We start from the raw sequence: 25,595 nt of genomic DNA, 5'->3' as shown, positions 1-25,595 counted from the left end.
GGCAAGGAGTCCTGTGGCACCTTATAGACTAACCGAAGTGTTGGAGCATAAGCTTTCGTGGGCAAAGACCCACTTCATCAGATGCATGTAGTGGAAATTTCCAGAGGCAGGTATTCTGGCCTGCATATTTATACCTGCCTCTGGAAATTTCTCTACATGCATCTGACGAAGTGGGTCTTTGCCCACGAAAGCTTATGCTCCAACACTTCCGGTTAGTCTATAACAGGGGTGTCCAAACTTTTTTCAAAGAGGGCCAGATTTGATGAAGTGAACATGCGTGAGGGCCGACCATTTTGCCTGACATTCTTTGAACCATTAAAATTAAATGCAAATTAACTATTTTATGCAAAGTTTATTGCAAATGGCATACTTTTCATTTCGTCACATGGATGACAAATCTAAACAGGTGTTAAATCACTCTGCCTTTCATATCTGAAGGCCAGATGAAAAAAAAATCCAGGAAGCTGAAATATATGTCAGGAACATTGTAAAGTACATTAAATATTATTGGTAATAAAGGTTGTCTGTCAACTTTTAAGTTAAAAAAAATATGAACAGGAACATAACATCAAGTATACATGTTGTGTCCAAATATATTTATAACTGATTTAGACCAACTGACATTAACTGAGATTTTACAATGTATTCATCTCAATACATATGGATTCGTTGGGGGCCATAAAAGATAGATATTGCCAAATTACCTGGGGGGCCGTATTAAACCAGAACACGGGCCGCAATTGGCCCGCGGGCCGGACTTTGGACATGCCTGGTCTATAAGGTGCCACAGGACTCCTCACCGCTTCAGCTAGGTTTACTTTCCCCTAGCAAAATTAAGTATAAAGGAACTCTACCTTAATCCATTTTAAACAGGAGTAGAGGCTTACTACTGCTGTTTCAAAGCTAGCAATATTTTCCATGGAAAGACATTTTTCCTGTACTCAAGCTTTTTCAGGAAAGAGCCGAAGCGGTCTCCAAAGCTCTAAAAAGGAGAGTGAAAGAAAGAAACCAACTTCATTTTGATAGGACTCGTCACACAAATAGGCTTGGAAAAATATATTTTTTTTATAATTTTGACCAATAATATCAGTTCGTTTAAAAGTATTTCTTCCATTGTTATCCATTTCAGTTTTCACAGTTGCTGAAAATTATGTAAGGGAGTCAGACAACAAGGGTGTCAGACAATTTACATTTAATGACTGTTGATGTTGTGATTCAAAAAGATAAAACTTTATAAAGCACAGCTTTATTGTCAATGTCACATGGCAAAATATGCGCAATGATATCCTTAAAATCAAACTCTAAGAAGTTCTTAAACAGCCATTTGCTTGCTTTGCCTAGCTCTACATTTCATAGAATCATAGAATACTAGGACTGGAAGGGACCTCAAGAGGTCATTGAGTCCAGTCCCCTGCCCTCATGGCAGGATCAAATACTGTCTAGACCATCCCTGATAGACATTTATCTAACCTACTCTTAAAACGATGATTTGGATGATCATCGGTGGAAACATTGTGGCTACGTCTAGACTGGAATGATTTTCCGCAAATGCTTTTAACGGAAAAGTTTTCCGTTAAAAGCATTTGTGGAAAAGAGCGTCTAGATTGTCACGGACACTTTTCCGCAAAAGCACTTTTTGTGGAAAAGCGTCCGTGGCCAATCTAGACGGGCTTTTTTGTGCAAAACAAATCTCAGCTGTCTATACTGGCCCTTTTGCGCAAAAGTTTTGCGCAAAAGGGACTTTTGCCCGAACGGGAGCAGCATAGTATTTCTGCAAAAAGCACTGATTTCTTACAGTAGGAAGTCAGTGCTTTTGCAGAAATTCAAGTGGCCAGTGTAGACAGCTGGCAAGTTTTTCCGGAAAAGCGGCTGATTTTCCAGAAAAACTGGCCAATCTAGAGACAGCCTGTCAGTTTATGGGTGGACGCTGAAATTAATGTCTAGACTGGCATTTATTGATAAAAAATAACCTTCCAGGCCTAATCACAAAGCAAATAAAATTCACTCTTTGAAGGTGACCTTGCAGAAATATCTTTTTGTATGACTTTGAAAGAAGTCCAGGCTTAAGTGAGTTGTGAAATCTCCCTGTTTTACCAGGACAGAAAAGCAGGAATTGAAAAAAAAAAAAAAAAAAAAAAACCCCAAAGCCATACCCTGCGGCTACGTCTAGACTACATCCCTTTTTCGTAAAAGGGATGTAAATAAGACGTATCGCAATTGCTAATGAAGCGGGGATTTAAATCTCCCCTGCTTCATTAGCATAAAAATGGCTGCCGCTTTTCGGAAAAAAGTGCCAGTCTAGACGCTGATCTTGTGGAAAATAAAGCCTTTTCCGAAAGATCCCTTCTCCTTCTATGAAATATGAGATTTAAATCCCCGCTTCATTAGCATTTGCGATACGTCTAATTTACATCCCTTTTACGAAAAAGGGATGTAGTCTAGATGTAGACTGCAACTTTTATTCATGCATATGGCTTTCATTGGGGCTGTATGTAGAACTATGGACTGGATCTAGAGCCCATTGAAGTCAATGGAAAGATTCCCACAACTTTGGATTCAGGCCGTGTGTGTCAATAGGGGTGGCATGATGGAGCTTTTAGGATGCTATCGTTTGCTTGTTCCCTTCAAGCAGGGGAATTTCAGAGGAGGAACATACTCATCTCTTAAAGGCGGGGGAGTACTCAGAATTGCTATGGAAATGCACATTGTAACAGCAGGTCTAAATAATTCCTTTATGAGAAAAATGTTCAAGGATGTGATAGGTTTATGGCTTCTGAGTTTTTCCAGAACTCTCCACTCTTTAGAGACCGGCATGCCTCCGTGTTCTACATGACCCGAACCTTTCCACTAATAGCAAGAGGCCAAATCCTACAGCCTTGATTCATGCAGGCAGGGGTGTTGCTGCACTGGCTCTCTGCCAATGAAACCTTAACATAAAAGGTCAGAAAAGCTGCTCAAAGGAGAAAGAGCAGAAGTAGCAGCCAAGTGACTCAGATGGGAGATACCCCTAAATTCCAAAGACTCTGGACTCCCACACAGCCTGTGTAGTTCCTTGGTGGGCTGCTGGAAGTCATTAAACAGGATCAGGTAGACATATCAAGACAAACATGTAGAGCGGCTGGTTCTATGCACTCACATCACCTTGTTCACTCTTTGCAGGAGCTATGCAGATGCCTTCATTAAGGGCTTAGCAGGGTGTTGAATTATTGCCACAATAGACTGCAATGCTCTGGCGTCTGTACTTTTCTTCTTGGGGGGTATGATTCCTTTCTTGTGAGTATATCCAACTTCCATTAGCTTTAACGGTGATTGCAGGCATACATCGAAAGGAGAAATATGTTCCTAATGAAGCATGTTAAGAATGAAAAAAACAACAACAAAAAACACATCCCTCCCCTCCCCCCAGCCAGTTACAAAGGTTTTTAATCTGGCTTATGAGGAATAACACTCAATGGGAGTTTTGCCCACGTGAGGCATCCAATTTTTTTTTAAACCAATGAAATCAAAAGCTCTTTGAAGCTGCAGGAGCCTGAGAAATTGTCTAACGACATCTGCATCTATTTTTTTTTCTCTGATGTTTTTCACTGCTGTGAAGCAAAACTAACCAAGTTTTCATGTTAAAGAGGGCAGGAGGGATGATCCTGAGATGAGAGCACTGCACTGCCACTGAGGAGACCCATCCTGCCAAGGACTTCCCTTAGTGCCTTGGGCAGGTCAGTGAAGTTTCAAGAATCTCCTCTGATTTGGGGTGTTTTGCTTTTGGGGGCTGACCTGCAGACGCTTGGACTAAACTTTCAGAAGTGCCCATCGACACATAGCTTCCATTGACATCAGACGTAGCAAGGAGCATTTATCGCTTCTGAAAACCAAGACCAATGAGTATGACATTGGGCTCCCAGAAAATGAGACTCCCAACTTTAGTAAATACTTAGAAAACGGTTAAAATCTCTGGGTTTTGTCCCAAGATCAGGCCTGGTTGCCAGAGGAGGTTGTGAAGACCAGGGCTATGTCTACACTGGCGTGATCTTGTGCAAAAACTCTTTAGTGCAAGAGGTCTTGCGTTAAAGTCGTTGTGCAAGAGAGTGTCTACACTGGCATGTGCTTTTGCACAAGAGATGTGCTTTTGCGCAGGAGCATCCTTGCCAGTGTAGACACACTTTTGCGCAAGGAAACTCTGATGGCCATTTTAACCATAGGGCTTTCTTGCGCAAGAAATTCATGTTGCCTGTCTACACTGGCCTCTTGCGCAAGAACAGTTGCGCAAAAGGGCTTATTCCTGAGCGGGAGCATCAGAGTTCTGGTGCAAAAAGCCCTGATTTCATACATTAGAACGTCAGTTAATTTGTGCAAGAACACACGGCCAGTGTAGACAGGCAGCAAGTTTTTGCGCAAGAGCGGGTGCTTTTGCGCAAGATCGTGCCAGTGTAGATGCAGCCCAGGACTTTAACAGGGTTCAAGAAAGAACTAGATAGATTCATGGAGGTTAGGTCCACCAATGGCTATTAGCTGGGATGAGTAGGAACGTGTCCCTAGCCTCTGTTTGTCTGAGGCTAGAAATGGATGACAGGAGAGGGATCACTTGATGATTCCCTGTTCTGTTCATTCCCTCTGGTCTATCTGGCATTGTCCACTGCTGGAAGATAAGATACTGGGCTAGATGGACCTTTGGTCTGAACCAGAATGGCCGTTCTTATGTTATTATTCAAATTATTACACAGCTGGAAATCCTGATGTGCGCAGTTGCAATACTCATGATCCCTTAACACTTGTATAAATATTTGAAACCACAATGACTAAGCAATAATACCCAAAGAGGACATCCTCAGGGTGGAATGAGGGAGCCTTACCCAGGTACAATGTCCATGGGGCCTAGTGGTAGGAGACAGGTAGTCTCCCACGAGGCATGCCATGTTATTCTGATGGTCAAGATCACGAGCCCTCCTTTTTGTGAGGGTGTGTGTGTGTGTGTGTGTGAGAGAGAGAGAGAGAGAGAGAGTTTGTGTCTAAGTCTACTTACACTGACTTTTGGTTGACTACAGCTGGGTTCCTGGAAATCTTGACTAACTTCACATCACTCAACTCCAACTTTTACTCTGAATGAGCTCAAAAATTTGGCTTGCTGGTCTAAAAGTAATTTCTAACCTGCACAATATGCACTTAACACCATATGCAGGGGTGGCGGGTATCAGGCAGGGGAAGGCATTGCCTTCTCAAACCACTAGGCATGGCCCCACCCACACTCTGCCCCCTGCATTCCTTCAGTAGGCATATGCGGGAGGGGCAAGTGTTGCTGCCCCCAATGCCCGCCCTTCCCATGCTCCAGGGCCAGGGAGGGTGGGGCTGCACACCCTCCTCCCTCCTCCCTCCTGATGGTGCTTTGGGGGGCTGAGATGACACACCTCCCTGTGGTGCTCAGGAGGGGTGGCTTGGCTCCCGGGGGCAAAGCCTGGGCAGAAGGTCAGGGCTGGGGATGGGAACGGGGATGGGGACCTTGCCTCCCCCAGCACTACCTTCTCACTGCCCATGACTCTGTGTGTGTGTGTGTGTGTGTGTGTGTGTGTGTAGAAGCATCCCTCAGTAAGGGTGTGTCTAGACCAGTGTTTCTCAACCTTTTTTTGCTCATGGCCACCTTCTGAGCCTCGTTTACCTCTGTGGCCCCCTCATAGCTGCTGTTAATTGGAAAAAAGGTACATAATTTACCTAATGTTCCGTTTTTTCCATGTGGCCCCCTAGTGGTAGGGCGTGGCCCCCGCGCTGTGCCAACGATCAGCTGATCCGGCACAGCACGGCAGTCTAGACACGGGATCTGTCGTCTGGGAAAGCCTTTGCCAACCAATCCTGTAAACCTTGTTTCACAAGGCATAAGAGATCCATCGGCAAAGGCTTCCCCAGCTAACAGATCCGCGTCTAGACTGCCACGCTGTGCCAGATCAGCTGATCATCGGCACAGCACGGCGGCCATGTTTATTTTAATGAAACAGGGATTATTTAAATCCCCGCTTCTTTGACTATGCCAAATACACTAATTTACATGGCTCCGTCAACGGAGCCATGTAGTCTAGACACATCCTAAACGATTAAGCCATTAGCTGAATTCAACAATTATTTAAACAAGTCCCAAGAAAAAGCAGAGGGGAGGTAGCGGGTCTGCTCCTTCTCTCTTCCCTCAGTGTCTAGCAATCGACCTCTAGGTTCATGACTGCTCACCATAATGCAAAGTAGAGACTGTAACGAAGGCCAGCTAGCCCGATCGGTTCCATAAGTCATTTTAAAAGCGTCTGGCACTTTGCATGCTAATTCTTTGCTCGGAACACATTTCTACAGACAGAAAATGGGCCCAAGACACACCTGTGGGATGTGGAGCAGAACATATAGTGAAGTTCAGTGTTTGAATACACTGTTTGGTTGAGATCCAATTGTAGTTTAAACTAAGGAAATTCATGGAAAAACTAGACCCATGCGGATAAAATCAATGGCTATTGTGGGGAAGAAGACTGGAGTACATCTGATTTCTTGATTTACTTCATACCTGTTTCCTGGTGCCATTAATAAAGAAGTGGACAGGCTGGACAGCCAAGGGTTGCCATGGTGACCAATTGAAGCTTATGTCACGGAAAGGAGCTGCAGAGAATGACAGTGTATGTGTGTGTGTAGCTGACATTTAAAAGCCTTTTATAGGGATAAGCCCCTTTTCAGCACAAAAGCAGAACTTCAAAGGAATATTACAAATTGCAAGCATTACTTAATGTTCCCTTCACAGCAGGGCCGAGCAATTTTTTATCATCTACTGCATGATGAAGAGATTATTTCAGGTTTCTTTTTTTTTTAAAGCTAATAAAGTAGGTTCCCCGCTGTTCCACCCAAGAGGTAGTTGTTTAATATGAGCACCACACTGTCTTCAAATAAAAATAAAGGTACTAAAGCGGCAGGCCTAACACTATGGGCGTTTCTCTATGGAAATGTGTACAGATGCTGCCAATAACATCTAGTGTCACATCTGTTTATACGCCTTCTGATTGTTTTTTGACTCAATTGTCGACATCAAGTATTTGGGAGGAATTACAACGCTTAAACAATAATAATCCCATCAGGTTGAAATTCACTCCTGCATAGAGAGCCAGTACAATAGTCTACAAGGCCATGGCTGGTGAGTGATGATTCCCTGGGTGTGACTGGTTTTGTGTCCTGCCTCTTCTGCCTGGGGGAGGGAGCAGGGCAGAGAGGAGTGGAAGGGAGGAGGGATGTAATGAGCCATCAGGACTCTGAGGGGGCAGGCCAGGGAAGGCAAATCAGGGCTACTATGGCTCAGGTGTTCCGGGGCAGGCTGGCAGTGTCCGTGTCAGAGAAGACTTAGCCTAGCCTGTCTTGGCCAATTATACCCACCACCCATGGTCTAGGCTGGGGTAGGGAACTTAAGACCCAGGAGCTGAATGTGGGCCCTAGCTGCCCTGGATCTGGCCCCCGAGGCTCAGGCTCCACCCCCACCACTGGGGATCCCCTGCTGGTGCTTCAGCCTCCCTCCCCCTGTGTCATCCCGCTATGGGGCTGGAGCACACAACATCTACTAGCCTGGCCCCTCCCAGGCTCTGGTGTGCAAGGAGACCATGGGACGTGTCTTTCTCCTTCTTAGTCGGGGCTCACATCAGTAAAGGTGGGTTGTTGTTTTTTGCTTCTCTCTTCTGTGCAGCCCCTGACCCAAAATGGTTCCCCACCCCTGGTCTAAGCACTGCTCCCCCCCACTGCAGTTCTGCCTTTAATCCACTGAAAAGGCAAAAGCGCAATAGGGGGGACCCAGTGCGAGCCAGGACACCTGCTGGCTCTTAATACATTTCAAAAGAAGAGGCACATCTGGGACTAGGCACGAGCTGGGAATCAGCTGATTCCCAGCTTGTGCTTGGTCCCAACCACTGCCCTCCCCCCTGAGAAGATGGTGCTGGGGGGAATTGGTTTTTAAGCCAGCTCCTCCCAGCACCAGCTCCTGCTCTCCCTGATAGAGGCAGCAAGTGGGGGGGAGCGACTAGTTGATTAGTCTCTCGACTACCCGATAAGCTTTTGCTTATCAGATAGTTGACTAGTCACACACATCCCTACACAGGCCCAAACTTTCAGAAGAGCTCAGTCAAGAAGGCTGAAGTGGCCTGCCGGCCTTGTGCCAGTTCTCTGCCCTGAGGTGAATTTTGTTGTCAAGCGCTAAGAGCCTCAGCACCATTTTCAGAAAAAAATGAAGGTCCCCTTCAAGGTGAGCCATGTTTTGGTGACCCTCATGCAGAAACCCAGGTTCATCATGTGGTCCTCTCCCTTCTTCTGCCCACACTCCAAAGCCAGCAAAGGGAGTGGGAGGTGAGGGAATGACATACACTTAATCCCATGGGGAATGGGGATGAGAGAATAAGTCACGTCTTCAAAAACTAATGTACATGTTATGGAGGAAGTGAAGTGCAAGTTGGGCATCACCGGCTCAACCAGCCCTGGCATCACTCAGCCCTTGGAAAGGCATCGGCCAGGCTGGTTGTGCCTGTGGGGTTTGGAGACCTGCTAAACTTTTATTTAATCAGATGAAACATAAAAAATCGCATGAATCGATCCTTCTTCCACTTGCTCCCAGATACAGCCCAATCTTACAAACACTGCTGTGCTTCACTGTGACTCCTTCAATCCAGGGTGGCTGACAGACTTTGCTGGGCCTTGGACAAGGTGTGGGTGGGGGGCTAACTCCAGCCCCCCAGAATGGGCGGAGCCTCAGGTGGAAGGGGCGGGGCTAGAGGCTAGTTTCCCCCAGGTAGCCCTTCAGCATGGCACGGAGCATGCAATCCAGGGCTCCAATGGCAATTTGAAAGAGTCCAGGGCTCCAGCCACTGACATTTATGCCATAGTGGTGACAGGCCCATTGACAGGCAGGAAAAGGGGATGCAAAAGGGCCTGGGGTTCCCAGCTGTCACCGCTGCTACTGCAGGAGTGGCAGTGACCAGGGTTGTGGGCCCTTTAAATTGCCACCAGAACATACCATGGCTCTCAGAGCTGGGGGGAGGAAGGGCCAGCCAGTGTACTCTGGGTGGTGCTGAGGGCTGGCTGCCTCCAGTCCCGCCCCTTCCTCCCGAGGCCTTGCCCCTACTAGGAGCATGTCAGCCCCCCAAGAGATGGTGGTGATGGCCAGGAACCCCAGCCCCTTCTAAAGCACTGGGCGCTGGGGCAGCTGTCCCCTTTGTCCTCCCTGTCGGTGGGCCTGCCTGAATACCAGACTCTAGAAGAGCTCTGTGCAGCTCAAAAGAGTATCTCTCACCCACAGAACTTGGCCCCAAAAATGATATCACCTCAGCCATGCATTCAATAGCCCTTTCAAGAAGCAACCTCTCTCTTGAGATGGAAAACGGTGAAATGTTTCAATTCCCAGATCGAATTTTGTCAGCACTTTTCCTTCCCTGAGAATGTTTGATATTTTGACTCTCTGTCCCGGACAAAAATCTACCTTGATCAACCAGAATTTCCCACAAGACATTTTTCAAACCCTCCTTCATAATAAGCACCCCTAGGAAACTTAGAAAAATCGGTCTATTTTAGGGCATTTTGCTGCCTGCCATCACCATAGCAGCGGAGTGCAAGCAAGCAGCAAGATTGTGTTTATGTTGCAGGAGATGTTTGGAGAGCACACTGTGGAACAAAGACAGGTTGCTTATCTCTTGCTGAACACAGCGGGGTTCTGTTCAGTGACTTCACTGCTGGGCTAGGGGGCTCAAGGAGCAAAAAGCATAGGGTCTTGTTTCCCCTTTCTAGACCTGTGTGGCCAGGGCTGTCCATAGGTTTCTACCAATTCAGAGCGTGTGGGGCTGAAAGAAATCTTGGTGTGGGGGTGTGGAGAGAGGACAATGTTAACTCAAAATGGTACGACGGAGTATGCTGTGGGGCAAAGACAAAGCAGAACATAGGTCGCTGGGTGCACACAGGATACATCTGTCCTGAGCCAGAGGTGTACATTGCGGTTTGGACACGTGTATATGTGTGCTGAGAAGAGAAGCATAGCGACGGCAGAGCAGTGCCCAATTCCTGCCGAGGCTCCCAAGCAGTGTAACCCAGTGTGGCCCACCACCTGCGCCCCTATGTCTATGCGGCTATTCTTACCTCGCTAGCTGCATCAAAGCTCGTCTGTGTCCATCTGCCAGAGCGGCGCCTTATACCTGCAGCTCTAGTGCAGGTGTACCCAGAGCCTCGGAGGCTTGGATGCCTGTGTGTAAGCTCCATCCAGGCTGCCCTGGGGTAGTTGAATTTGAAGGGTCATCGGTTGGTTCCTGAGAAGAGAGGGAGCAGGTCAGGGGGCTAGACAGTGGTCATGAGGTCTGGCTTGGCCCTTATAAAAACAGGCTGTATCTGGGAGTTAGTCATGGGGTTGCTTAACACTATCGCTGTCTTCCATCTGGTTACATACAAGTTTAGGGGGGTTCCAAGCCCAGAAGCTGGAGGCAGAGTAAATCACTGGTGATGGGCCTGGGAGGGAAAGGAGGCGAGCACCCCCACAACTGACCTTTTAGGGGGGCTCCATCCTGGCTGTATAAACTCACATGCAGACAGAGAAGGTGGAGGAGAGAGCAATCAGAGTGGGGAGCAAGTAAGAACTGACGGGACTCCCTTCCCAGCCTGGAGCCGGCTCCCCTCGCGAGTCCCAGTAGCTCATTCCCAATGCGCTTCCCATAGACTCCTCCCTCGAGGTGGTTTTTGAAGAGCTCTGCAAAGCCCCCAAAACAGAGGAGTGAGGGAGAAGAAGCTGGGATTGCATGATATGCACCGGGAAGAGGCTTGAGCGGGGTTAAAACGACTGTGCTAGCGACCCACGGATGCTGGTGTTGAACACGACAGGTGTCCAGAAAGGGGCAGGTTGTGATGGGGCAAGAGTTGGACTTGGACGTCGCTTGCATTTTCCCAAGATGTGCAGCTCTGCTTTGTAGCCCTTGCGAGCCAGCCTGCCTTTTGCACTTGGCTGGGAAATGTTATCTGCTCCCAAATGCTCCCCTCTACTGAGCGCTGACTTGTGTTGCCTGTTCACAGCCACAAATTCCAAACACACCAGGGCAGATGTTTTAACCAATCATCTCCCAAAGTCCACAGCAGCCCTACTCTTAGGGCTCGGGCCATTCTCCCTCCCTGACATCTACCTCCAGCTGCAGCTTTCAATCCATGCAACAGCAGCCTGCCTTTGATCTCCTCTGTTTCTTCTCAATAACTCACTGCCGGATAGAGAGGGTACAGCACTCTCTTTACATGTAGCAGACGCAGATTCTACTTCTCATTCTTGCCACAGATGTATTTTCTTGTAGCTCCTAATCCTGCTTTGTTAGACAAAATTTACATCCTGAAAAACATATGGGGCCATAAAATGGAGGGTAGAGAGATCCAGAAGGCCTGCTGGTGCGCCTCGCTGTTGAAGTCACTCTGTAACAGAGAGCTTACACTAAGATTTCCTTCCTGCACTTAAGGTCCCTTGAAGACTTTGTTGCCTAAGCTGACGTTGTTGGACCCAACAGCCAGTATTTCTAAACAATACAACACGCTGCAAACTGTGTTAAACCTATCTGAAAAAGAATAAGAGGAACCATATTGCAAACTATTGCATGCAGTTCAATGCTGAAAAGTCATGTATTCCCCATCCCACTTTATTTGCTTCCTTCCAACACGCTCACCATCAGCACTGAGGAGGGTCACTGAAAAAAAAAATCAGACTTGAATATATTTTTAGCACGAGGGAAGGGGACTGATTTGGCATGCCAAGTGCCACATATAGAGCGTGGTGGAAATTCAGGAGAGGTATCGTAGGCAGAAGGATGGGAGGATTTAAGAAAGATTCTTTTATTCCTCACACTTACAGCCTGAGAATCAGAATTCATATTATAACAGGAAACACAAGCTGGAAGAAACGATGCATCCATCACAGAGTTATTTAGAATGCAGCATGAGCTTCATCTAGTGGCAAACCAGAGTAGTGTTTGGAGGATTTTTCCCTCCCTAGGAGACCCTTATATTTTCCAGAAGCAGGAAGACCACAGCATTTAGAGTTGAAATTAGATCTTTTGCTCTTGAAGCTAATTCTCACCCCAAACCGTATAGCTGTTCTCTTTGCGATCTCCTGTAGAATGAGAAAACAAGACTCTCCCATTGAAATCACAACAGAACCATACTGGGTCTTTCATTAAGCATCATTAGATTAAAATTGTGTATCACAGAACATGTCTTTACATAATACATGTGTAATGCTTCCCCTATGCCTTATGGGAACTGGCTTAGCAATATGAATATGCATAACTCAAAGATGTTTTATGCAAAACAGGTCATGTATCATATCCATTTTATAGTTACAGTCTGCTGCATGTATCATTCTTGTGCATGAAGCTAGAAATGTGAAGTGTGGGTCTATTTATTGTTCTAAATGGGACAATGAAAGTCGTTATTGGTGCCCCCAGAAACTTATGACTCAGTGATCAGCTCAATAACAGGTAAACAGCCTCATCTGTCCTGGAAGTCCAAATGGTGGGTGGTCCTAGAAAGACATGTGACCATGCCATCTGCTACTGGAATCCCCTATTGTTTTTCTATGGGGAGGGGCACCACTGTGTTGGGGTGCAATTGTAACCACCACCGGGTGAATTTGAACTTGGGACCTCTGGAGCTGACTATAGGAGCCTCTACCCTCTGAGCTAAAAACCAGCTGGCTACCAACCCATGCTGTAGAGGTCTCTTGGTCTTAAGTGTTGCTGTTGTCAAGGTGCCACTGCATGGTAACCACACTAGGTGTGTAGGTTACATAATCACCGAAGTCCCCAGTTCCCCAGTGTGCTGATTATGCCACTGACAGCTGCCTTCCTGCCCTCCGGGGCTCCCCACTACCCTGCCTACTGTTTCCTCCCAGATAAGGCACAGAGTTGGGGTTACCACCGCCCTGTACAGTTATGCAGACACTGAACCACTTCAGCGCTGGGAGGATTCAGTTCTAGGGCTCAGCACCCAGAAAATCAACCCCCCAAAAGGGACTAAACCCCCCCAAAAATCCATCTTTCCCTGTCTAAAAGTGTTACACAGGGAAAGCTGATAAATTAAGCTCCTTTTATCAATGACAGAGAGATATGCACACTGGTTGCTCCCGCCCAGGTAACAATTATTTACACTTGGCCTGATAATAAACAAGAGAGTTTGTATTAAGTACAAACAGTAGGATTTAAGTGGTTGCAAGTGGAAACAGACAGATCAAAGTAAATGACTGAATTAAAATGAATAGAAAATGCATAGGTAATTCTAATCCACTAAGAAACTTGTTACTTGCAAATTCTTACCCTAAACAGCTGTTCTTATTTCAGGTAAAAGCTTCAAGTCAGAATCAAATTCTTTTACTCTGACTTGGATCTCCAGCCTTTAAGAATTCTTCAAGTATCCTCTCAGGGTGTGTCAAGATGTTTCAAAGGCCAGCTGAAGACAAAGGGCTGATAGCATCTCATTGCTTAAATACACTTTCCCCTAGGGCAGGAATATTTTGTTTGGCATCCCTGCTTCCCATGGAAAAACACCAGGTTCAGAATGTATTTCAATAATGGCCTTCATTCGCACATTTAGAGTGATAAACAGAGCCACACTTTATATTTCTAACTTCATGCATAAGAATGATACATGCACAAAAATAGGATATACTGATCCGGCAGATTGTAATTATAAAATGGATATGATACATGGCCTGTTTTACATAAAGCACTTTTGAGTTATACATATCACTATTCCTAAGGCAATTTTCATAAGGCACGGCAGGGGGTGCACAACATGGCCCATGCAATGTATTGGTTTTTTTAGTAGCCTTGGATCAGCCAGGATCAGAATCCCATTGCGCTACACAAAACACTATTGGGAGTCAGCCCTGTAATAGGGCTCTGCTCCACAGTCAGCATCACATGCACAAAAGCAACTCATCAGCCAGTGCCCCGGTGAGGGGGTGTGCAATCCCCGCACCAGGCAAGGAGGGGTTAAGGAGCAGCTGTGGGCTCAGCATCACCACATCTGTGTGGTTTGCCAGCCTTGAAAGAGGAACCTGGAAATGGAAAAGCTCCCATTAGGAGCCCATCCCCAGGAGGTGGCTAGACCTCTCCCCATTAGCTTCTAGGAAGGAGACACCAGGAGGAGGAGGCTGTCTTGCTGACCCCCTGGAACGTTGGGACTAATTGGTCTACAAGGAGCCAGTTGAAAGAGCAGCAAACTGAGGCCCGAGAGCTGGTCCAAGTTGCAAGTCCATCTGAGCAACTCCTGTCTTGGGGAAAAGAGACAGAGACCTGACTCACAGCCCCAGCCCCAGGAGGAGGACTGGGGCCACCAGAAGGACTATTTGAAGCACAGCCCAACTGCACCTGGAGAGGCTGGGAGCAGCTTTGCAGAAAATCCTCAGTAACTGGTCGGGAAGAAGCTGTGAGAAGCCACCAATCCATTGCAGGAATATCGGCATTCTCGAGCTAGGAGAAGATGGTGACGGGCAAGGATGTGCAGGAGAAGCCCAGAGGAGCAGTGGGGAAGTGCCTAAAATAGAATCCCTAGGTTGGACCCCAGGGACAAGGTGGGCCTGGGTTCCCCTACTTCTCCCTCAGTTCAAAAGGAGAAGGGTGGACTTCCAGACTGAAATAGGTTAAGGACTATGAACCACACATCCAGGCCCAAGCATTGTTACAGGCTGGGGACCGCCTGGCTAAGTAGCAGTTCAGCAGAAAAGGACCTGGGGATTGCAGTGGGTGAGAAGCTGGATATGAGTCAACAGCGTGCTCTTGTAGCCAAGAAGGCTAATGGCATATTAGGTGCATTAGGAGGAGCATTGCCAGCAGATTTAGAGAAGTGATTATTCCCCTTTATTCAGCATTGGTGAGACCACATCTGAAGTAGTGCGTCCAATTCTGGGTCCCCCACTATAGAAAGGATGGGGATGCATTGGAGAGGGTCCAGCAGAGGGCAACCACAATGATTAGGGGGCTAGAGAACTTGACCTATGAGGAAAGGCTGAGGGATTTGGGCTTATTTAGTCTGAAGAAGAGAAGTGTGAGGGGGGATTTGACAGCAGCCTTCAATGAACTGAAGGGAGGTTCCAAAAAGGATGGAGAGAGGCTGTTCTCAGTGGTGAAGTTGGCAGAACAAGGAGGTATGTCCACACGGCACTGTTTTGCACAAGAAATATGGAAATGAGGCTAAGAGTGGAATATCGCCAAGCCTCATTTGCATAATTAATGAGCGGCCACTCTTTGTGCAAAAAGCCCCCTCTTGCTCAAGAGCCGGTCTTCCAAAAAAAAAAAGCCAGCAGATGTAGAGAAGTGATTATTCCCCTTTATTCAGCATTGGTGAGGCCACATCTGGACTACTGCATCCAGTCCAGGGTCCTTCACTATAGAAAGAATGTGGATGCATTGGAGAGGATCCAGTGGAGGGTGACCAAAATGATTAGGGGGCTGGAGCATATGACTTATGAGGAGAGACTGAGGGATTTGGGTTTGTTTAGTCTGCAGAAGAGAAGAGTGGGGGGGGATTTGATAGCAGCCTTCAACTTCCCAAAGGGAGGTTCCAAAGAGGATGGAGAGAGGCTGTTCTCAGTAGTGACGGATGGCAGAATAAGGAGCAATGGTCTCAAGTTACAGTGGGGAAGGTCTAGGTTGGATAGTAGAAAAAACTATTTCTGTAGGAGGGTGGATTAGGGAGCTGAAGCACATGACCTATGAGGAGAGGCTGAGGGATTTAGACTTATTTAGTCTGCAGAAGAGAAGAGTGAGGGGGGATTTGATAGCAACCTTCAGCTTCCTGAAAGGAGGTTCCAAAAAAAGAGGATGGAGAGAGGCTGCTCTCAGTAGTGGCAGATGGCAGAACAAGAAGCAATGGTCTCAAGTTTCAGTGGGGGAGGTCTAGATTGGATAGTAGGAAAAACTATTTCACTAGGAAGGTGATGAAGCACTGGGATGGGTTTCCTAGGCAGGTGGTGGAATCTCCATCCCTAGAGGTTTTTAAGGCCCAGCTTGACAAAGCCCTGGCTGGGATGATGGAGTTGGGGTTGGTCCTGTTTCGGGCTGGACTCAATGACTCCTGAAGTCTCTTCCAGCCCTGGGATTCTATGATTCTATGACTGGTGTGTATGCGACTAGTCTTGGGGGTTTTGGACCCTGAATTACCCTGAAAGTGCAGAGACTCAAGGGTGACCTGGCTGGAGGACTAGTCACGAGGCCAAGCGGGCTACTAATAGTCAGCAGAACAGTAGCTGAGGAAAGCCCGGTGTCGCGGCCCCTGGCTCAGTCATTCTCTCACAGCCCCAGGGCAGCTCAGTGCAGCACTGCTAGGCCTGCCCTTGGGTTGCGTCCCTCTGTGGGTGGGTCACCTCTGTCTTCCATGACCCAGCCCTCTGGCCAGGTCACTTACATTCAGGGTATGTCTACACTACAAAGTTAGTTCGAACTAATGGACGTTAGTTCGAACTAACTTTGATAGGCGCTACAGTAGCGCTCCGCTAGTTCGAATTTAAATCGAACTAGCGGAGCGCTTAGTTCGAACTAGGAAAACCTCATTTTACGAGGATTAAGCCTAGTTCGAACTAGCTAGTTCGAATTAAGGGGTGTGTAGCCCCTTAATTCAAACTAGTGGGAGGCTAGCCCTCCCCAGGTTTCCCTGGTGGCCACTTTGGCCAACACCAGGGAAACTCGTCTGCCCCCTCCCGGCCCCGGACCCTTTAAAGGGGCACGGGCTGGCTACGGTGCCCGTGCCAGGTGCAAGCCTGCCAGCACCCAGCCAGCAGACCCTGCACCTGGCACGGATCGAGCCACCCACCCGATGTCCCCCAGCCCACCCCCTCTTCCCGGGACCAGGCTGGCGGCTCCCGGGAGCTTGCCTGGGACCGCAAGAGGCGGGCACCCGCCTGGGATAGTGCGGACATCGTGGACCTTGTCCACAACCTCCGCACTAGGCACAGGAAAGTGGCCGGCTAGGGCAGGAGAGCTGCCAGCCTGGCCACCCAGGAGCAGGTGTGCATGAAAATCAAGGTGGTCCACTGAGACCCCCGACCCTGAGCCCTGAGCTTACAATGGCCGTCCTGGGTCAGACCAAAGGTCCATCTAGCCCAGTAGCCTGTCTGCCGACAGCGGCCAGCCCTAGGGACTCTGGAGGGGATGGACCGAAGACAGTGACCAAGCCATTTGTCTCGTGCCATCCCTCTCCAGCCTTCCACAAACCTTGGGCAGGGACACCACTCCTACCCCCTGGCTAATAGCACTCCATGGACCCAACCTCCATGACTTGATCTCACTTCCCTTTAAACTCTGTTCTAGTTTTAGCATTCACAGCCTCCTGCAGCAAGGAGTTCCACAGGTTGACTCTTTGCTTTGTGAAGAACAACTTTCTGTTACTAGTTTGAAACCTGCTACCCATTCCTTTCCTTTGGTGTCCTCTAGTCCTTCTTTATGGGAACTAATGAAGAACTTTTCTGTATGCACCCTCTCCACCCAACTCCTCTATCCTGTCCCCCCTCCATCTCCTCTTTTCTAAGCTGAAAAGTCCCAGTCTCTTTAGCCTCTCTTCATATGGGACCTGTTCCCAACCCCTGATCATTTTAGTTGACCTCCCCTCTCCCAGCCTCTCTCTTCCCCTCTCCCACCTCCTTTTCCCAGTCTCCCCCAGTTTTGTTCAATAAAGACAGATTCCATTTTTGAACACATTTGGAACGAGGAGTACAGATAGTTCGGAATGGCTACGTAGTTCGAACTATCTAGCCCGTGCCGCGTGTAGCCGCGCGGCACGGGGTTCGCACTAGCCGGCTTTTAAAAATGGCGGCGCCGGCTTTATGCTAATGAAGCCCGGGAAATTCAAATCCCGGGCTTCATTAGCAAGTTCGGTATGCATACATTACCCCGCTAGTTCGAACTAGTGGGGTAGTGTAGACATACCCATACAGATTCAACTTAAGAACCCCAGGCGTCCCCAAGTCAGCTGCTGCTGAAACTGATCAGCAGCTGATTCCAGGAAGCCCGGGGCAGAGCAACTCTGCCTCGGGCTTCCTGTGGTCAGCCGCTGGTCAGTTTCAGCAGCGGCTGACTTGGGGACGCCTGGGGCAGAGCAGCTCGGGTGCTGCTGGGTTGGTCCAGTAGCGCGGCCGCTCCTGAAACTGATCAGCAGCGGCTGAATCAGGACTCCTTGGGCAGAGCAGCTGGGGTGCTGCCGGGCTGGTCCAGTAGCGCCAAGGAGCGGTGCTGCGGGACCAACCGGCAGCGCCCTACCTGCTCTACCACAGGCCCCGGGCTTTGCTCCACGTCTCCCTGGTCTGCTGGGTGGGGGGCACTGGCTGCGTCCCGCCCCAGCAGACCAGGGAGAGGCGGAGCAAAGCAGCGGAGAACCCGGGCCGGACCGCGGCGCTTCCAGATCAGCGCCGCGGTCCAGCCTGGGTCCTCCGCAGCTTTGCTCAGCGTGTCCCTGATCTGCAGACCAGGGAGACGCTGAGCAAAGCCGCGGAGGACCCGGGCCGGACCCGCGGCACTTCCAGATCAGCTGGAAGCGCCTCGGGTCCGGCCCGGGTCCTCCGCCGCTTTGCTCCCCATCTCCCTAGTCTGCTGGCTCCCCCAGCAGACCAGGGAGACGGGGAGCAGCTTTTCTCGCCCCGGAGGAGGCAGGCGGCGGGACCAGGCGTCCCGCCGCTCCAGTCCTCCGGGGTGAGAAAATCCCCGTTCGTAACTGCGGATCCGACGTAAGTCGGATCCGCGTAACTCGGGGACAGCCTGTATACAATGAAAAGTGTCAGCTCCCTTGACTGATACCTTCTCCCTGGGTCCATTTCAAACTGAGTTTGTGCAGGACTTCAAAGAGGCAGGTGGGTAGTACCACAAGCACAGTACAGTCCCCTGCCCTCATGGCAGGACCAAGCACTATCTATATCATTCCTGATAGATGTCTGTCTAACCTGCTCTTAAATATCTCCACAGATGGAGATTCCACAACCTCCCTATTTATTCCAGTGTTTAACCACCCTGACAGTTAGGAAGTTTTTCCTAATGTCCAACCTAAACCTCCCTTGCTGCAATTTAGGCTCATTGCTTCTTGTCCTGTTATCAGAGACCAAGTAGAACAATTTTCCCCCCTCCTCCCTGTGACACCCTTTTAGATACGTGAAAACCGCTATCATGTCCCTTCTGTTATCTTTTCCAAACTAAACAAGCCCAATTCCTTCAGCCTTGCCTTGTAGCTCATGTTTTCTAGACCTTTAATCATTCTTGTTGCTCTTCTCTGGACCTTCTCCAATTTCTCCACAAATTTCTTGAAATGTGGTGGCCAGAACTGGATACAATACTCCAACTGAGGCATAATCACCATAGAGTAGAGCGGAAGAATGACTTCTCGTGTCTTGCTCACAACATTCCTGTTAATGCCTCCCAGAATCATGTTTGCTTTCTTTGCAACAATGTTACACTGCTGACACATATTTCGGTTGTGGTCCACTCTGACCCCCTAGATCCCTTTCAGCAGTACTCCTTCCTAGACAGTCACTTCCCATTCCGTATGTGTGAATCGAATTGTTCCTTCCTAAGAGGAGCACTTTGCATTTGTCCTTATTAAACTTCATCCTGTTTATCTCAGTTGCATCTGACCTGAAAAGTCAATAGTAATACACACTTGGTGCCCTGTCTCCATCACAATTCTTTCCCAAGAAGATAATATATCTGCGTGATTGTTCCTGTAATAACTTGCAGTGATTTTAAAGCTAGAGTCTCTCTCCTTATTTGAGATTCTGTTTTCATACAGGGCTAGCTCTCCACCTTTGGCTTTGACTAGACTGGCCAGTTTTTCTGGAAAATCAGCCGCTTTTCTGGAAAAACTTACCAGCTGTCTACACTGGCCCTTGAATTTCCCCAAAAGCACTGACTTCCTACTGTAAGAAATCAGTGCTTTTTGCGGAAATACTATGCTGCTCCCGTTTGGGCAAAAGTCCCTTTTGCGCAAAACTTTTGCGCAAAAGGGCCAGGGTAGACAGCTCAGATTTGTTTTCTGCAAAAAAGCCCCGATTGCGAAAATGGGATCGGGGCTTTTTTGCGCAAAGCGCGTCTAGATTGGCCACAGACGCTTTTCCGCAAAAAGTGCTTTTGCAGAAAAGAGTCCTGCCAATCTAGACGCTCTTCCGAAAATGCTTTTAACGGAAAACTTTTCCGTTAAAAGTATTTCTGGAAAATCATGCCAGTCTAGACGTAGCCAGTGAGATGAGGGAGTAAGATCATGGGATTTGGCCTGCAACACATCTACTCACTCCTCTTATCCCAAGTAGCAGGCAGGGAATGGGCTATGCACTGGGTCTGCACCATTAATCTGGTGCATCAAGGGTAGCAATTTCCTGGTGGCGTAGGTTACCAGTTAATCACAACTCCCTGGGAGCTAGGAGGCTGCAGGGGTGGGACTTTTGGCTCTTTATGCTGTGCGGGGTAGTGCAGCAATGCATCACTTCTTCCTAACAGCCATGTTTGCAGGAAACAAGCTGGCCTGCAGTACATTTTAGATGCCACTCAAGTCTCTCTTCATACAGAAATAGTTGTGAAAGAGCGGTCTCATTTATTCCAATGTGGAATGAAAACAACGGCAATGAAACACCCCACCTTTCAGCCCTGACCCACGCAGACTTTTTTCAAACAGCCAGTGATGTAAAGCCGTCTTAAAACATGGCACTGTAGCACTGTCTACGAGAGGTAAAGATGGCAACTTGTTGGAACACTGGGTCCACGCCTACAACAGCTGTTCTTAAATCGGGATGGCAGCTGCACCACATCTAAGAGGGCCAGCAGACTTTTGCCCTTGGACTGCAACCCAAGAGAGATGGCGTTTTGTATCCTCCGCTGAGCCCAAACATATTCCACATCCTGTTTGTCATTGCAACAATCCAGGGACAATAGTAATCAAGCTACAGTGCTGCTGCCATCCAAAGCGGCAGTCTGTCACTAGAACACTAGATGGTAGTCTCAGTCCAGAAACATTTCTGAGAATATAGGACACTGCACATAGTCACAAGCAAAGCTCTTTTTAAATGCTTTCCCTTCTCCCTCTCCCATGCCATGAGCTGGCCCAACTAGCTAGATTTGAGATAAGTCAGCTTGCAAGTATTATTTCTAACAGGTGAACTCTTCAGTAAGAGCAGGATCAGGACATACATATGACATCCAGGACAAAGCTCCGGTAGATTTCTATGTGAGAAAAATGGAGGTCTTAATAAGTTCTCAAAGAACTGTTTGTCGGGGACACTATTCCTGAGTTAAGCTTACAACTAGATTTCTCAGGGTCAGATGTGGATTTCTGCCAAAGGAGACCATCCTCTTCGAATAGCCCACTGGCTAGGGCATCAGGGATGTGGGAACCCCAGCTCAAGTCCCTACTCTGGAGGACTGAAGGGAGGAACTGGAGCCTGGGTTTCCTACTGCCCTACTAGCCATGCCATAGAGTGCCATTGTTCTCTATTGGAGTGCTTCCACTTTATATAAATATTTACTTATTTGGGGCAGAGAGACAGGTTCTGTGGCCTGGGAGCTAAACGTTGCCCAGGATGGGAGAGCCCTCAGGTTCAATTTCTTGGCCTAACACCCAACCAGACCAGATATTTGAACCTGGAGCTCTCATCTCGCACATGAAAACTGAACTATACTAGGGGCATGTCTACACTAGGGCTACGTCTACATTGCTCATTCTTGCACTAGAAGATATGCAAATGAGGCATGGCAATGAATATCACTGTGCCTCATTTGCATACCTAATGAGCCACCATTTTTGCGCAAGGGGCTTTTGCACAAGAAGGAGCTGTCTACACCGCTACTTCTTGTGCAAGAGCCGTTCTGCCTGAAAATAAGCAGCAGAACGGCTCTTGTGCAAGAGGAGGTTTTTGCACAAGAAGGAGCAGTCTCCACTGCTCCTTCTTGCGCAAAAGCCCCTTGAGCAAAATGGCGGCTCATTGGGTATGCAAATGAGGCACGGCAATATTCATCACTGTGCCTCATTTGCATATCTTCTTGCACAAGAATGTGCCATGTAGACGTAGCTTAAGAAATGATTTCAAAATAACAAAATTTGAAATAACTCCTGAAATAACAAAATTGAAATAGAGTGTTTCCACTATGGGGGAGCCTCGAAATTAGTCCGAGACAGGCTCTGTTAATGTGGATGCGCTACCTCGACTGAGAGCCCCAGGAAACCCTGGGGAGTAATTAGTTCAACTTACTCTGGGGAGTCGTTATTCCAAAATAGCAGCAGTGGAACATCCACGCAACCGCTATTTTGAAATAACTATTTTGAAATATTTCAGAGGGGTAGCCGAGTTAGTCTGTACAGGATAAACTTAAAAATCAACAAATAGTCTGGTAGCACTTTAAAGACTAACAAAACATGTAGATGGGATCATGAGCTTCAGTGGGCACAGCCCACTTCAGATGACCTGAGTGTTGTATGTTCAGAAACAAAATAAATAGATGAGAAGGCAGGGGGTGGGGAGGAAGGAAAAATTAGGAGGGGAGGAACAAAAGGAGGCAGTGAATATATAAATATCAAAGGGAAAACTGAGCTGGTATGTAACAGGCAAAACTATAAGCACCTAAAAACTGGATAGTTAAAAGAAGCAGATAAAGACCATTAATTAGCAATTAGAGAGGAAGAGTACTAACACCAGAATCTACATCGATTTAGAACCATTGGCACCTTCATTGTTTGATTGGTTGATAATATCACGTTATTCCCAGAGGAAAGCAGGAGTATAGATTTCAAAATAAGCAGCCAGCTATTTCGAAATAATGGGTTTAGTAGTGTGGACGCTCCACTTATTTCAGAATAAGGGAGGCTATTTCAAAATAACTCCCGAGTGTAGGCCAGGACCAGGAGGGCTTCTAGTGTGGGGATAGGGAGATTGTGAAAATTTCAAAAAGTCTCATTCAGCTTTCAAAATCTTGAAATGTTTCATGCAATGGAATTCCTATTTTCTCGAAAGCCCTACTTTTCTTCCTTTGAACCACTAGTGGACCCAGAAAGGACAGCTACAGAAAATCTTTTTTCTTCAGACACAGCAAAACTTGGTCCAAGGAGGGAAACAAAAGGTGTCCAAATTTTTAAGTTGTGAATTACAATTACTGATGATGTATTTAAAAAAATTAAGATCAGACATACATTTAAACTGATAGTAAAAGGCAAATTTAATAGTAGTTTTAAAACAGCAAAATAAGTCTAATTGGACCATATCCCCCAGGCTCAATATGTATGCATTTCATTGGCACTAGTTAGAAAAAACTTCCATTCAACTTCTACTGACATCAGTGGAAAGACTCACATTGACTTCACTGGGAGCTGGACCAGACCAATCATTGTGTTATGGCTACTTTTCTTAATTCTTAATGAACATAGAAGTAAAGATTTTTTCCTCCAGATGTAAAATAACATGGGTTGACTAAAAAAAAAAAAATTCGTATTTGAATTCTGAGAGTCAATGGGAATATAATGCGAAGAGAATTCAGGAATACATTAGCAGTAACTTGGCCATTTCACAGTTTCAACCAATTACAAACTAGTATTGATTTCTATACATAACCTGTGAAACAAAGAATTACAAAACTTTTCAGAAGACTGAAAAGCCAATATCGACTAATCTGGAATGACATTTAGGAGAGCGATGAAAATAAATAGCAGTAAAATAGCCTCTCACTTGTAATTTTTATCTAATATTGTATCAGCTCCGTAACCATTTGCAAGTGTCATCTAATGCATCATTGTGACTGGAGAAATGTGTAGAATTAATAAAATTGGAACATCCAAGTAACTCCAGCTTTGAAGAAAGCTACCAATTGGACGTATGATTTTATTCGGCTGAACTCTGAGGAAAGTATAAGAAGAATTAGTTGTCTCATGAAACGAGTCGTATCCTGGAGTTTCAGCAGAGTAACTCTTTTGCAAAAGTCCTTTGTTGGTATCTTCCAATTGGTCTTTATTCTAAAATATATCTTCAGCCATGGAGTATGTTATAGGTAAATTGGATGTGAAGTCTGAATAGAATCTAATTTTAATACTTTTGTACCTTTTCATACACTTCCTAATACTGAGTTAGAGTGAAGTGACTGCCTACACAAACATGCTCATTGTATAAAATTCAGTACTTTCGTACATTGCATTGGGCAACCTCTATTAAGAGAGACTGAATGAATGTGAATCTTGGCATTATCTGACCTGCCAAGCAAATAATTATTTAACAGCACGTAAGGTGTATGCATAATCTATCTACAAACCATTTCCCTGACAAGGTGATAAATTGCGCTTATCATGCACATTTGACTAATCATCATTTGTATTATTGTCTCATCTAGGAGTTCCCATTATTGACCAGGATCCCATTGGGCGAGGCGCATAAAACCAGAATAAAAAGACGGTCCCTGGACTAGACAAGCTTACAATCTGAAGGCATGTCTGCACTCCATGGAAGATCGATGCTGCTGCAGTTGATCATCCAGGGTCTAGTATAGACCCTCTAAATCAAACTCAGAGGGTACCCCCCTCAGTGCTGGTCCTGCTTCTCATGAGGAGTATGGGGAGCCAATGTGAGCATTTGCTCCCATCAGCTGTGTGGACGGCACGGAAACGCAATGTAAGACACGTCAACTGCAGCTACATAATTTACGTAGCTAGAGTTGTGTATCTTACTTTGACCTTCCAATGTAGTGTAGACCTGAGTATAAGAGAATAGACTACAGGTGGATCCAGACTGCTTGAAAAGTACAAGGAAGCAAGGAGACAATATTGCTTGGTCTGATAGGCAGTTGTCTGCATGCACCAGTAGACACCCTGGCATAGGGAAGTTTTACGGGGGGTTTTGAATGTTAGCTTTGTGGATGTTTGCATGCAGCTCCTTCCCCTGGCTTTGGGGCAGTATGGCAGAAAGCTGCTTGTTTGAAAATGTAACAAGTGGGCACCAGAGGCTGGCATCATGGGGAGATTGGAGGTGGGAGTCTACATCTCAGTAGTGGGTATCAGAGGGGAGGTAGGGTGGAGATAGGTCATGCAGGTCTGAAAGTGAGTCCAGCAGTTTGTCTGATGCCATAGAGAAGGGGGAGTCACAGGAGGGATTCAAAGTGAAGGATGACATGGTCAGAGCAGCGGGCTAGGGACGTGATCTTGGCAGTATTACTCTTAGTGGGCAATAACTAGCCCATGGACCGGATACACTTTGCGAGGGTTAGCCCCTGGCAGGCCGCTGCAGCTATATTTAGTTGCATCTCTGCCAGTACGGGCATTTGCAGCTCCCATTGGCTGCAGACTGCCATTCCCAGCCAATGGGAGTTCGTCCCAGTCTGTACCACTTCCCATAGCTCCCATTGGCTGGGAACAGTAATCTGCGGCCAATGGGAATGGCAAGCACCTATACTGGTGGAGGTGCAGGTGAATAAAGCAGCAGCTTCCCGCCAAGGACTAACCCTAGCAAAATGCCTCTGATATGGTCAACCCCTGCTCTAAAGGGATATGATAGATGACTTTCAAGGCTAGAGGGAAGGGTGTTGAGGTCATCAAGATGGGAGATAAGATGAGATGCTTTATGAGAGGGCAGGAATAGAAAGAGTGTTACCCGA

Source organism: Pelodiscus sinensis, chromosome 11 (assembly GCF_052426305.1).
Source record: "Pelodiscus sinensis isolate ZL-2025 chromosome 11, ASM5242630v1, whole genome shotgun sequence".
NCBI classification, from domain to species: Eukaryota; Metazoa; Chordata; order Testudines; family Trionychidae; genus Pelodiscus; species Pelodiscus sinensis.
Note: the sequence above shows the minus strand (reverse complement) of the source record.